The sequence below is a fragment of the Cervus elaphus genome, chromosome 2 (genome assembly GCF_910594005.1).
Source record: "Cervus elaphus chromosome 2, mCerEla1.1, whole genome shotgun sequence".
NCBI lineage: Eukaryota > Metazoa > Chordata > Mammalia > Artiodactyla > Cervidae > Cervus > Cervus elaphus.
The window spans coordinates 1669596-1676395 of record NC_057816.1 but is presented as its reverse complement, the minus strand read 5'-3'; positions in this window follow the sequence as shown (position 1 = coordinate 1676395).

Here is a 6800-nt window from a genome sequence, read left to right as displayed (position 1 = left end):
GCAAACACACACACACTCTCACACGCATCCATGCACGCGCACACACACACACATCCATGCAAACACACACACACACTCACATGCATCCATGCACGCGCACACACACACACACACACACACACACACACACACTCACACTCTCTAGGGACACCCGAGCCCAGCCTTTGTGCAGCTGAGACCGAATTCCATCCAAAATTCTTTTCTGAGCTGCCCCGCGATGAGGTTTTCCTGTTCCGTGCTCCCCTCTTGTCCCCTGGGATGCGCCATGGTGGGAAGGTGTATCTCGGGCTCAGGCAGGTGGTTCCATCTTTCCGAGAAGAGGATGATCCCCACTTCTTCTCGGCACCTGTCATGACCCCACAGCCCACAGAATGTAAGTCCTGGGTGCCCCCAGACCCCAGGGGCATCCACGCACCGACCATCGTGCAGAGCGAGGAACGGTTTGGCCGGGCGGGAGATGGCTGCAGCCAAGCCAGACAAGCCCGACCACATAGCCTGACCCCCTGGGCGTGCTCCTGCGAGACCTGGGGAGCCCCCTCCCCCGAGCACACCCAGGGACCATCTTTGCCAGCCTCCTGGGGAAGCCTCTCAGAAATGAGGGGCCCCCCCGGAGGCTGGCAAAGGTGACGGGGAGTGTGGGAAGTCTGGAGGATGGAGGGGTGGGTGGGGGGCAGTGGGGGCTGGGTGGGGGGACATTCCTAGGCAGGAAGTGGTCCAGCAAGATTTTGGAGAGAAACGTTCGGGGGGAAGGAACAGCGAGGCACTTGCAGAATTACAGACAGAAATTAGAACCCAAATTGACGCCAATTGATCTATCTCCCCTCTTTAATTACTCCTGGGGCATCTTTCCTTTTTTTTTTTTTATCCCTCCTTAGCTTTTTACGCGCTCATTTACCAATTTACTCCCCACCCCACGTAACAGGGGGGCAGTGACCAAGGACGAGGAACACACGTAGTCACCACCGTCACCCGCGGCCCTGCCGCCAGCCTGCCCTCCGCCATTTATCGCCTGTTTTTTAATTTTTTTTTTAATCTGTCCCTGTCGCTTGGGTTGAGTGGAGAGTGGAGCCTCTGTGGGGGTGCTGGCCACTGTGCCCCCCAGAGAAGTCAGGGGAATGGAGACGGCCGCTGCCCGGCCTGGCCCCCGGGGGACGGTGGCTGGTCCCCGGGGGGTCCTGAGGGGCGGAGGAGGGGGCGGGGAGGCGTCTCTCCAGGTGTCAAGAAGGTGCTCGGTGGCCACCAAGGTTGGGGCCCCTGGCCAGCCAGGCTGGCCAGGGGGGAAGGGGCTATGGATGTGTGAGTGAAGGTCTCCAGCGGGCGGGAGCAGGTGGCCGCCTTCCGCGCACTTGGGGAGGCTCTCCCCGTACCCCTCGGGAACAGCTTGCCCGCCTCCTCAGCGCCCCGTCTTGCCCCCAGGAAGCTCGGAGCTCCGCAGGGCTTCCTGGCGTCCAGGCGGGGTGAGGCCGGGTGGTAGGAGAGGCCGGGAGAGCCGGGCCCTGCAGAGCAGAAGAGCTGCGCAGTCCTCTGACCGCTGGGTCGCTTGGGCCCCGAGGCCCTCGGGTCTGGTGACACGTCGCGGCCACCACTCTCGGCACCTCGGGCTGCGGCAGGGACCCGGGCGGCTGGGGGCTTACCTCACCCCCGCCTCTGCCCCCAGCGCGGTCCCCCTGCACGGCAGCCCGACTAGTGAGCTAGAGGCCCGCCGCCGCGGGGCCCCGGTGACGGGGCTGACACGGCCCAGGGGGCGGTTGTGCCAGCCCACCCCGGACGCAGCGGGCAGCTCTCCGTGGGTCAGCTCCATCCCGACCCGGGCCCGTCCCGACCTCCGTGCCCAGCTCGTGGCCCTCCATCTTGTCTCCTCCCCGAGTCCCCCCAGCTGTCTTCAGCGGGACCCCCTCTTGGGTCTGTGCCATCACGCGGGGACCCCCACGCGCAGAACACCGAGTGTCATCGTGCCCGCCGCCCCGTCCACCGCGCGGCCGTGTTCTCCTCCTCTTGCCCGTAACATGCTGTTTCTGGCAGAATCCACAGCCTGGGTTTTGTCTTTAACCTTTATCGCTCGCCATCCCAATAAAGCATTTAAAATTATTTTTTCTGAGTCGTCTGCTCTTTCGCTGGGGTGCCTGGTGGGGGAAGGGAAGGGGAGTCTGAGCCCTGGGGAGGGGGTGGGGTAGGTGGGAAGAGGGGGCAGGGAGACCCTGGGAGGGGGGTACCTCCTCTGGGCCCTCACGGCGACGGGGTGTGGGGAGAACCGCCAGACGGCCTGCTGCCCTCAGCAGTTGGGAGGGGGGCTCCGGGGCCATCTCAAGGTCCAGGTCCCCAGAGTTCAGGGGTGGGCAGGGTCCTGGGGGCTTTTGCAGGAGCCCACTGATGAGGAGCAAAGAGCCTTCACTGTCAGTCAACCCCAGGGAACTCTCCCAACCTCGGGGGACAGGGCGTGGGGGGTCGGCCAGGCTCTGGAAGCTTCTGGAGACTGTTGCCGGGGCCAGAGATGGGACTCGGGGCCGCTCACACCTGGGGACTCTCATCACCTGCGTGCCCACCTGCATGAGCAGAAAGGAGCCCCTGCCCCCAAGACTGAGAAGCCTGCCCCCAAGACTGAGAAGCCCTCCCCCACTCAGCCCTGCCCCACTTCCCAGACCCCTCTGACTTCTAAGTACCCATGTTCCTCGGAAGACAGTGAGGCTGGCCTAGAAATGCTCGAGGGCTGCCCACCACCCCCCACCTTATGTACCCCCGCACCCTCAGTCAGCAGGTCTGCCAGTGGGCACCCAAGGCTCTCTGCCCCATCTGGGTAGAACCAATCACTCCCTCTCTGATACTTAATGCTTGGCCTGGTGCTGGGCTGTGGCCTCGGGGGTCTCGAGGGGTGTCCCCGGGGTGGCCACGCTGCCCATGCCCACTGAGAGCTCAGCGTTGGGGTGGGGAGCTGCCTGAAGGAGGTGGGATCAAGAATGATGGGAGAGACTGTGCTGGATAGGGGGCATTGTGAGCTGAGGCTGGGGTGTGGGCCCAGCTCGGGACCCTCTGCTCAGCGCTGCCTGCCCCTGAGACAAGCTCAGAGTTTGTCCCCCATCAGCTCTGTGCATGAAGCCCAGCGCGGTGTCCCTCCCCAGACCCTTCGGTTTCTGGGTCCAGGGTCCCCCTTCCCCCCCAGCTCCGGGCAGCCCAGCCTGCTCACCCACTACAGCCGAGTCACCCCTGCCTCTGCCCGCACCCCGCTTCCCCCAAGACCCCTGCAGCCTCCCTCCGCTGGGCAGCCCTGGGCACAGCCAGCCCTGCTCCGGCGGCCCTCCTGAGTAGCCCCAGCGTTAGCCCACTGCCCTCGCTGCCCCCACCCCTCCTGGCTGGGTCCAGCCAGGTCCCAGTTGCCCCGGTCTGCCCAGTCTCCCCTTCCTGCTCCTCCGCCTGCTCTGCAGACTCTCAGCGCACCCTCAGGGCTCCATCCATCCACTCATTCCTCCATTCATGCCCACGCACTGCGCCCCAGGCTCGGCGTCATGGAGGCAGAAACTGAGGTGATTTTCAGGAGGAGAGAGTGACTCGGGAGTGTGGGCCTGGAGGAGGTGAGGGTAGAGTCTCCCGGAAGGAGGGTGAAGGACTGGGGTGTCTCGGGCTAGGAGTGGGGCTGCCACAGGGGGAGGGGTCCGTGTGGGGGATGAGATCAGAGGCCACTGTCGCTCACTCAAGGGACATTTGGGGACTCCTGTGGTGGTGGGCTGGTGGGTTGAATAGTGTCCTTCCCAGAAAGACGTGTCCTGTTCTAAGCCCCAGAGTCCTCAAATGTGCTCTGGTTTGGGCAAAGGGTCTTAGATGTCATGAAGTGAAGGGTCTGGAGATGAGACCGTCCTGTATTTAGGGAGGGCCCAGACCCAGGGACAGGACCGGGGAAGGAGGCAGAGGAGGGGCCGCGTGAGAGTAGGGCAGAGGCTGGGGGGACACGGCCACAAGCCAGGAGCCCCAGAAGCTGGGCAAGGCAGGAAGGACCCTCCCCTGGAGCCTCTGGAAGGACCCTGGCCCTGGACACCTTGGTTTTAGCCCAGTGAAGCTGACTGCAGGCCTCTGGTCTCCGGGACTGGGCGAGAATGACTTTCTGTAGTTTTAGGCCATCCAGTTAGTGTCATCGAGGAAACGAGTTACGTGAGGGCTCTGCGGGGCAGAGTGGGGGTGGGGCACGCCGCCCGCCTGGTGGGTCCCCGAGTGTCCCCACTCCTGACCGCCGCTCGGAGGCCAGGTGGTCTTCTGAAACATAGACCATGCCCTGCCCCCTGCAGACAAGCAGATTCCTTGTGACGGCTTGGCCCGGGGCTGGCTGAGCACACGCGTGGTGTCCCTGCCTGATGGCCTGGGCACCGGCTGCCTCTGCCCGGATTGGGACCGCTGTCCCTGCGGGCGTCCGGGTGCCCCTCGGGAGGCCCTCCCCGAGCACCCTCTCAGGAACGCTCCTGCCCCCCGACCACCTGCTGAGTGAAGAGGACGCGGGGAGGGCCGGAGGTGACCCTGGGCTTGAGTGTGAGCCCCGGGAGGGCCTGCCTTTGCTGAGCCGGAGGCCCCGGAGGAGCTTCCTGGCTGCTCACCCCACTGTGTCTCCCCCCGGCATCTTCACCTGAGCTGCAAGTGGCTCCTGCCAGGGCCTGAGCAGCCCCCTCAGTACACGGCAGACCCCCGGCCCGGCGTGCTCACGGCTGCCACCCCTCACCTGCTCCAGGGTCCTCTGTCCCTCCCCCTCGGCCCTCGGCTGCACCAGCCGCTGGACCCTACTGCCTCCAGCCTCGGTCTCTGCTCCAGCCACTCTCCACGTGCGCCTAGAGGCCCCTGGCCTGCTCTCCCCATAGGATCCTCCACGGCTCCCATGGGCCACCGGGCAAAGGGGTGCAAGCCTCAGGCCAGGCCTTCCTGGGGTCTTGGGCACCCAGCGCGCTCTGGCTCCTTGGGGGTCGCGTCTCAGTCCCCACGCCCCCCTGCCCAGCGCCCGGGCTCCTGCTCTGCCTGCCCCCTCTCTGCCCCTCACCCCTCCGGCTCCACACAGCCTGACGGCTCTGCCTCCTGGGCTCTCTGACACCCTGCATGCTTTCCACTGTGCTCTGCTGTCCTGGCTCATCACTGCCCCCACCCCTGGGTCTCTGGGGCCCGGAGCCGCCCCTCCGTGTAGACAGGGGGCCTGGCGTCCAGCGCCCTGCCTCTGTCCCCAGACCTGCCGCACCACAGGTGCATCGTCCCGCTCACCATCAGGTCCTCCCAAGCTCTCCCTCGGGGGAGCCCCCAGGGCAGAGCCAGCCAGGAAGAAGGCCCTGGAGGCTGGGGGCAGGGACCCCATCACACACACCCCCGGGGAACCCCTCGCCTCCCAGCCCGTCTGTGCCCCTCCTTCAGGGGAGAGCCCCGCATTCCCACATGGCCTCATCCCTAGTAACCCGCGTCCACCTGCCCGGCGGGTCCTGGCTCCCAGGGTCCTCGCGTCCCCCTGGCCGGGGCCTGGTACCCAGCGGGCACTCCCGAGCAGGTGTGGCCACCCTGGGCAGCCCGGCCTACCTGCCCAGCCCCCTCTGGCCTCATTAGGGCAGCTCCAGCCTCTCCCTCCCCAGCCCAGCCAGCCCCGGCCTCCACGGCCAGAAACCACAGAGAAAATGCCTGTTTGTGCCAGTTATGCCGAAAGCAAAACAGTTTGTGGTTTGTGACCCAAATTTTTTGCCTTTTTTTTTTTTTTTCAGAACATAACAAAGCTCAAGACAACTCCCCCCACCCCCACCCCCCCAGGCAGACAGAAACGATCTGTTTATACTGGCCCTCGCCCCAGGCCGGGCCCTCCGCGCTGGGCGGCCTCGCAGAAGGGGTGCGGGGCCTGGCCAAGGGGGGCACCCCCAGGCTGGGGTGCTGGGGGCTGAGGGAGCTCCTCCGTCTAGTTGAAGGGGGGTCCCACAGGCCCGCACAGAGGACGCGGCAGGCTGATGGGGTCCCCGGAAGCCCCCACCTGAGTCTGTCATCAGCCCCAGGCCCCACCCCTTCTCACGGACCCATGGGATGGCCGGGTTCAGCCCATCATCCGCCTGCCCGCCCCGCGTGGCACCCCCTTCTCCCAGCTCCTCCTTGCCCTAGCCCCCTGGGGGTTGTGTACCCTTGTCCAGCTCTGCATGGACACCACGGCGGGGGGCATGTCCTCTGTCCTGGGGGCGGGCGCCCGGGGAGGCCTGTGTCCGCAGAGTGGCAGGTGAGACCTTGGGGGTCCCAGCCCAGACCAGGCGAGAGTGAGGCAGGGCTCCTCCCAAGACCCAGCAGGGCTGGGCACAGGCTGGACCCCAGAAGTGGGGGCCTGCAGGACGCCGGCGCCCTGGCCAGGGGCAGGGAGTGAACCCCTTCCCACTCTGACCACTATGCTCTGCTCCCCCGGGGGCTCCGTCCCCGCAGGCAGCCTCCCCCTCGGCCCCTCCTTGGCCTGCATGGCCTCTCCCATCCTCCGTTACCCCTCGCCCTGTGCTGGGGCCAGGCAGCCAGAGCCTGAGGAGAAGGAATTCCTGGGCTGAGGGCTCAGGTGTCCTGCGGGCAGATCCGCAAGCACCAGTGGGGCTGAGGCAAAGGCGCCTGGAAGCCCCTGGGCCCGAGGAGGCCCACCCAGAGGGGGCGACTGCTGCTGACGCCGAGGCTGGAAGGGCATTCAAGGCAGAGGGAACAGCCTGGGTGGCTTTGGAGCGACCTGAGGTCTGAGCAGAGCCACTCAGGTGCGGTTGGTTCTGGAGACGAGGAGGAGCTTGAGGGTGGGGGCGCGGGTAGAGGTGGAGGGGACAGAGCTCCCGGGGAGCGTA